Genomic DNA, 7052 nt, shown 5'->3' with positions numbered 1-7052 from the left:
TTTTTTTTTTTTTTTTTAATTTGGGTCTTACTATGCAGCCCTGGCTGGCCTGGAATTTATAGTACGTACACTAGACTAGCATTGAACTCAAGATGTCCAACCTGCCTCTGCTTTTCAAGTGCTGGGGCTAAATGATCGCGCCATCAAGACTGGCAAAAAGTCAGCTATATTTTAATGGAATGAATGGAAATGAAGGCTCAGCAATATGACTGTCAGCATCAAGTTCTGGGCAACCAGAAGGGGCCCTGTTAGTGAGACTGAGGATATGCGTTCTCCGTTTTACAGATACCCTGTCTACAAGTAATCAAAAATCCTTCGACTGAATGATACTTACTGAGCTACAAAGCGGTTAGTGGGTAAAGGTGCCTGTTATTTAAGCCGCCAGCCCACGTTTGATTCCAATCCAAGGCTCACATGGTGGAAGAAGAAAACCTACTTTAGTAAGTTTGACCTTCACGTGTGCACCATGATACAGTGCTCAGACTCTGCCAATAAATAAGTACACGTGATAAACGATATTTACTGTCAGGGAGAAGCCATGTCTGTGAGTGTTCCTATGATGCTCTTGTTAGAAATAACCTAGGGTTGATACGTCCATGGTGAATAAATCAGCACATATAAATCTGAGACTGGGTCATTTCACAGCTACAAATTATATATCTTTTAATCTAGGGCAAAGAAAAGGTCAAATCAAGGAAAAGCTAGTTGAGAATATAAACATTTACATTTTATATAAAACTAATACATAATAAAGGAAGCAGGGATTTTTGCCTACTTGTTCTGCAGCACGCGGAGGCTGAAGTGGAAGGTTCTTGAGTGGGATACCAGGTTGGATAACTTAAGACTTTCAAACAAAATGCAACAAAACCAAAGTCTATTTATGGAAATCAAGCCTGTGTCCCGGGACCTCCCAGCCACTAGGTGGCAGAAGAGAATGCTCTGGATAAACAAGGTATGCGGGAGCGGCCTGATCGCTCTGTGGTTCCTCCCAGAATCCTTTGAGGCAAGACCGAGTGTTTAAAAGAGGGTGCACCAGCCACTTCCTCGTGCGTGGGCGTGCGGCTGGGGTGACGGACGCTTGTGTGTGGTATTGTGTGGCGTGTATGGTGCCTTTGGGCCGAATGCGAGTACGGATGTGCGAGTGTGTGTGCGCGCGACTGGGAGGTGCAAGGCGAGTGTGTGTGTCCCCCCCCGGCCCTCCCCCCGCCTACACCTTGATCTTATTTGATCGGGTCGTGACCCCCGCCCCGCCGGGCCGCCCCGAGATGAAAAGCAGCCCTCCTGCGAAGCCCCCTCGGTGGGGCGCTGTGCAGCGAGGCCCTCTGGGCGGTGGCGGCGTCGCGGTTCCCGGGGTTCCTGGATCGGTCCTGCGGGCCCGGCGCTCAGAAGTGATGAATTGATCAGATAGACGAGGCCGGGTCCGTCCCAGCCGCTGATTACCGAAGCGATTCTGATCTGAGCCCGGCCCCAGGACCCCGCCGCCGAGCCCCGGTTCACCTCTGTAGCCTCGTGTGCTGGTGAGGCTCAGGGTGAAAGAGCCCAGGGCAGACGTCACGCCGCCCCTTGTAGGTGGAGGCTTTGTTCCCGCTGCAGTTTTTCTTCCCACCGTGTTTGTGCGCGTGTGTTCCCACCGTGTATGCTGATGTATGTTTGTGTGTCCCCTTTTTAGACTAGACTTGTTTGATATTCTCTCTCTCTCCCTCCCCGCCCCCTCCCCCATTTGTTTAATGTCTCTGAGCATCCTGTTTTGCTGACACACCAGAAGAGGGCATTAGATCCAATTAGAGATGCTTGTAAGCCACCATGTGGTTGCTGGGAATCGAACTCATGACCTGGAAGAGCAGACAGTGCTTTTAACCCTGATCTCCTAGGGCTAAAAGGTACCATGCCCTGTACAGACTGTTGAGGAATGTGTCTGCTAGAGAGCATACATTTATAAACTACTGGATGCAGGGACTTGTTCCATATATAGTGAATTAGAATGGGCTGTGTACGATTTAAGGCTTTAAGAGTGAATGTATTTTGTCTTAACGGCGAGGTCTCTATCCCAGGCTGGGAACTTGGTTACAAGCTGAAGATAACTTTGAATTCCTGAATGCCTGCCTCTACCTCCCGGGCTGCAATTACAGCCACTTTATTAACACATTGAGTTAAAGAAAAACAACAAACAAACAAAACAACTGCAAGTGTGTGTGTCATGTTTGTGAGAGTATAGGTGATTGTGTGCATGTGATGGCTTGAGGTTAGCGTCATGTCTTTTCCTACATCACCCCCCCCCCCAACACATCATTTTCTGAGGCAGAACCTCTCCTTGAATGACAAGCAGGCTGTACAGGCGCGCGCACACACACACACACACACACACACACACACACCTGTCCCAGAATTGCAGGTGAACCCACTGGCCTTTCTATGGTTTTGGAAATGTAAGAGCCTAATCCTCACCCTGTGGCACTTTATTCACTGAACCACTCTCTTAGCCCTAAAAGAGAAATTATTATTTTGTTTTTTTTTCTCAAGACAGTTTCTTTGTGTAGTCTTTGCTGTCCCAGAACTCACCCTGTAGACTAGGCTGGCCTTGAACCCGGAGTGATCTGTCTTCCTCTGCCTACCAAGTGTTGGGATGACCGGTGTGTGTCACCACCATCTTAAACTAATTTTAGTTGGCACACAAATGTGCTTAGAAATATTAGGCACATTTGTATATTGTGTAATGTCTACACAAGGGTAAAAGTATCTGTCTCAAATATCACATGCGCATGTGTGTTTTCCATAAAGGATACATTATTGTTTGTAATCACCTCACATTGCAATAGATCATCAGAAGTTTTTCTGATGCACAGCAATTGGCCAACCTTTCCCCCATGCCCCATCACCATTCTCCCAGCCTCTGGTAATTTACTGTTATACCGACAACCTGTAGGAGAGCAACTTGTTTAGATTTGAAGGCAGGGTTTCTCTGTATAGCCCTGGCTGTCTTGGAACTCACTCTGTAAACCAGAATGGCCTCGAACTCAGAAATCCACCTGCCTCTGCCTCCCAAGTGCTGGGATTAATGTAAGGTATTTTCTTAATTAGTGGTTGAAGAGGAGAGTCCAGCCCAATGTGAGTGGTACCACTCTGGGCTGGTGGTCCTGCATTCTGTAAAAAAAGCAGCTAAGCACTTCACTAGGTAGTACCCCTCCATGGCCTCTGCATCAGCTCCTGCCTCAGGAACCTGCCATGTTTGATTTCTTGTCCTGACTTCCAGTGAAGTGTGGAAATGTCAGCCAAATCTTTTCCTTTTTGTTTTGTTTTGTTTTGTTTTGTTTTGTTTTGTTTTTTCCAGACAGGGTTTCTCTGTGTAGTCCTGGCTGTCCTGGAACTCACTCTGTAGACCAGGCTGGCCTCGAACTCAGAAATCCACCTGCCTCTGCTCCCAAGTGCTGGGATTAAAGGCGTGCGCCACCACACCCGGCTTCAAATCTTTTCTTTCCAAGTTGCTTTGGTCTTGGCTTTTCATCAAACCAAACCAAACCAATTCCTGATCAAACCCTAAGACAATTGTGTACGTGTAGCACATTTTCTTCTTGCAAACATTTTACCACTGAACTGTTTTTTTCCCCCACTTTATTGTGTTTCTATGTGCACACAAGTGCTTATGGGCATGTGAAGGCCGGGGTAGCCTGTGGAAGTCATTTCTCTCTACCATGTGTGGCTCCAGGGATCAAACAGGATGCTGCTGGGTAATTCACCAAAGATGACTGCTTAGATGTGGGTTTAAGCCAATAGAAAGTCTTTACTATCTGGCTAACAACTACTCTGCGTGTCTGGAACCCCAGTGTAACCTGAGCCCTTCTCAGGGTGAGCTTTTAAGCACAAAAAACGATGTTCTGGATTGGTAGAGTTCAGTTAACAAGAACAGTCAGCCAGAAGCAGAACTACATAAGTCGCAAAGCAAGGGAGACTTCCCCAGAACCATGGACTTTGATAGATTGTTTCATTGTTGGTGGGTGGTGCTATCTACATGAGTTTTACATCCTGAATGGCACTTGCATCATGGAGTCAGTTGTGCAAAGATCTGGGGACCCTGTTACAGCTGCCAGGCTTGGCAGCAAGTGCTTTTACCTACTCAACCATCTCAGCCCATGTATGATAAAACATCATTTTATCCACTCACTCATTAATGGACATTTAAATTAACTCCATTTCTTAGCTGTTGTGAATAGTGCTACAGTAAACATGGAGAGGTGGATATCTCTTTAAATACCGATTTCATTTTCACTGATATATAACAAGTTATAGGCCTGCAGGATGGAGCCTATGGTTTGGCTTTGAGACAAGATCTCTGTGCTGCAGGGTTGATGTACTCCTGTCTTGGAATCCCAAGAATAGCTAGGACCTCAAGCAAGCCACCAATCCTGGCTGGCTGGCTGGCTGGCTGGCTGGCTGGCTGGCTGGCTGGCTGGCTGGTTGGCTTGTTTTTCCTTTTTGAAATGTCTCACTGTTAGAACCTTGCCTGGCCTGGAACTCACTATGTAGAGCCTTGAACTCAGATGAGCCTGCCTCTGCTCCCCAAGTGATGGAATGGAAGGTGTGTGCCACCAAAGATCTGATTATGAGCATGCACCTCCACCACTCCTAGATTTTATTTGGTGCTGGAAAGCCAGCCCAGAGTTTTATGCATGCTGGACAAGCACTCCACTGAGTTACATCCCCAGACCTGCTTCTGGCACTTGGGATTTTGATGGTCCTGATCCCGTCGTCCTAACTGAAGTGGAGTGATAGCCTACGGTGGTTTTGGTTCGCACTTCTCCGTGATTAGTGATACCCATCTTTCACACACTCGCTGGCCAATTGTATGTTGTCCTATATTGACATCTATTGCCATGATACATACTATGACCAAAAGCAGCCTGGGGAGGATGGGATTGATCCTAGACTTGTAAATCACAGTAATGTGATGTACGTCACAACAAAAGCCCAAGCAGAGGGGCTGGTGAGATGGCTCAGTGGGTAAGAGCACCCGACTGCTCTTCTGAAGGTCCTGAGTTCAAATCCCAGCAACCACATGGTGTCTCACAACCATCCGTAACAAGATCAGACGCCCTCTTCTGGAGTGTCTGAAGATATCTACAGTGTACTTACATATAATAAATAAATCTTAAAAAAAAAAAAAAAAAAAAAAGCCCAAGCAGAGCCCTGAGGGTAGGAACTGAAGCTGAGACCATGAAGGACTGCTGCTTACGGGCTTGTTCTCCAGGTGCACATTCAGCCACCTTTCTTAACCCTCCCAGGCCTGGCTGCCCAGAGGTGGCACTGCCCACAGTAGGCTGTGCCTTCCCATATCATCCTACTGGCCAGACATGCGCCTTTCATCCCAGCACTTGGAAAACACAGGTAGATGGATCGCTCTGCGTTCAAGGACAGCCTGGTCTACATAGCAAGTTCCAGAACAGCTAGAGCTACATAATAAAAGAGGCTCTGTCTCAAAAAGTAAAGTATCCTACAGATATGTCATAGTTCTAGGTTTATTCAGCTTACACTTCACGGCACACTGTTCACCATTGAACAGAAAGTCAGGACTGGAGTCAAGGATCCTGGAGTCAAGAGCTGATGCAGAGGCCATGGAGGGATGCTGCGTACTGCCTTGCTCTCAGGCTTGCTCAGCCTGCTTTCTTCTAGAACCCAGGACCAATAGTCCAGGGATAGAGCTACTTAGGACACCGGCCGTGGGCAGAGCCCTTCTCCATCAATCACCATTTGAGAAAATGTCTGAGAGCTGGATTTTATGGAGGCATTTTCTCAGTTGAAGTTCCTACCTTTCAGATGATTCTAGCTTGTGTCAGGTTTACATAAAAGCATCCTTCCTCACGTAATCTCTCTCATTTTTATCAAATGCCTTTTCCCATCTGGTGAGATGATCAGTGAGTTTTATCTTTCAGGCTGTTAACAAGCTGTTTCCTATTTATTGGTTTTTACATATTGAACTATCGTCCTTGGTATGAACCTCATTTGATCACAGAAAATAATCCTTTTAATGAGCCATTGGGCTTGGGTACGCTGCTGAGTTTTACATTTATGTTTGTCTTATTAATGTTCCAGTGCTGTGAAGAGACACCATAACCAAGGCAACCTTTTAAAGAAAACATTTAATTGAAATGTTGCTTGAAGTTTCAGAGGGTTAGTCTGTGACCATCATGGTAAGGAGCAGCACCAGGCAGGCATGATGCTGGAGCACAGCTGAGAGCTTACATCACACACAAGTTAGAAGCATGGATGAGATGAGCCTGGGCCTGGTGTGGGCTTTTGAAACCTCAAAGCCATCTCCAGGGACACACCTCCTTCAACAAGGCCACATCTCCTAATCCTTGCAGAACAGTTCTCCAACTGGGAAACATTCAAATATATGGGCCTAGCTGGAAGAGGTGGTGCACGCCTTTAATCCCAGCCTGTCTTTATTCAAACCACCATAACGTTTATTAGAAATATAGGCCTTTCCTTTTTCCTGATTTTTAAAAAAAAGTTTATGTATTTGTGTGTGTGTGTGTATTTAAGTGTGCATAAGTGTGTGAATGTGAGCCTATGTGTGTGTATATATATATGTGTGAGAGCAATGTAGGTGTATAAGTGTGAGTGTATAAGTATATGTGTGTCTATATCTGGTTTTGGTGTCAGGCCCTGAGAAAAGAGATTTTAAGAATTGCTTCTTGTTCAACTTTTCAAAATAATGTTAAGATTTTATTTAGACAGTGCATCAAATAAGATATCTCAGGCTGGCCTCGAACTCACTATACAGACAAGGATGACCATGAATTCCTCAGCCTCCCAAGTATGGAAACTTCATATTGCCACATGGCAGAGGTACTATCTGAGGAGACCGGAAGATTTATATGAAGGGTTCCTGGAAGAACCCCCTTTGTATTTGAGTTATAAATAAAGTAGTACTGTCAGACTTAATTAGAAATGAAACTTGGGGGCTGGTGAGATGGCTCAGTGGGTAAGAGCACCCGACTGCTCTTCCAAAGGTCCGGAGTTCAAATCCCAGCAACCACATGGTGGCTCATAACCAT

The 7052-nt window shown here is 46.0% G+C and overlaps 1 non-coding gene across 1 annotated transcript; it reads left to right on the top strand.

Annotated features, from left to right (window-relative positions):
- The first annotated feature begins 1042 nt into the window (after nt 1-1042).
- LOC115063974 lies at nt 1043-1459 on the top strand. Its single transcript, XR_003843816.1, has one exon.
- Nucleotides 1460-7052: the final 5593 nt, after the last annotated feature.

This window comes from Mus pahari, chromosome 4 (assembly GCF_900095145.1).
Source record: "Mus pahari chromosome 4, PAHARI_EIJ_v1.1, whole genome shotgun sequence".
Lineage (NCBI taxonomy): Eukaryota > Metazoa > Chordata > Mammalia > Rodentia > Muridae > Mus > Mus pahari.
The sequence above is the reverse complement of the archived record's forward strand: the minus strand, read 5'-3'. Positions and strand labels throughout refer to the sequence as shown.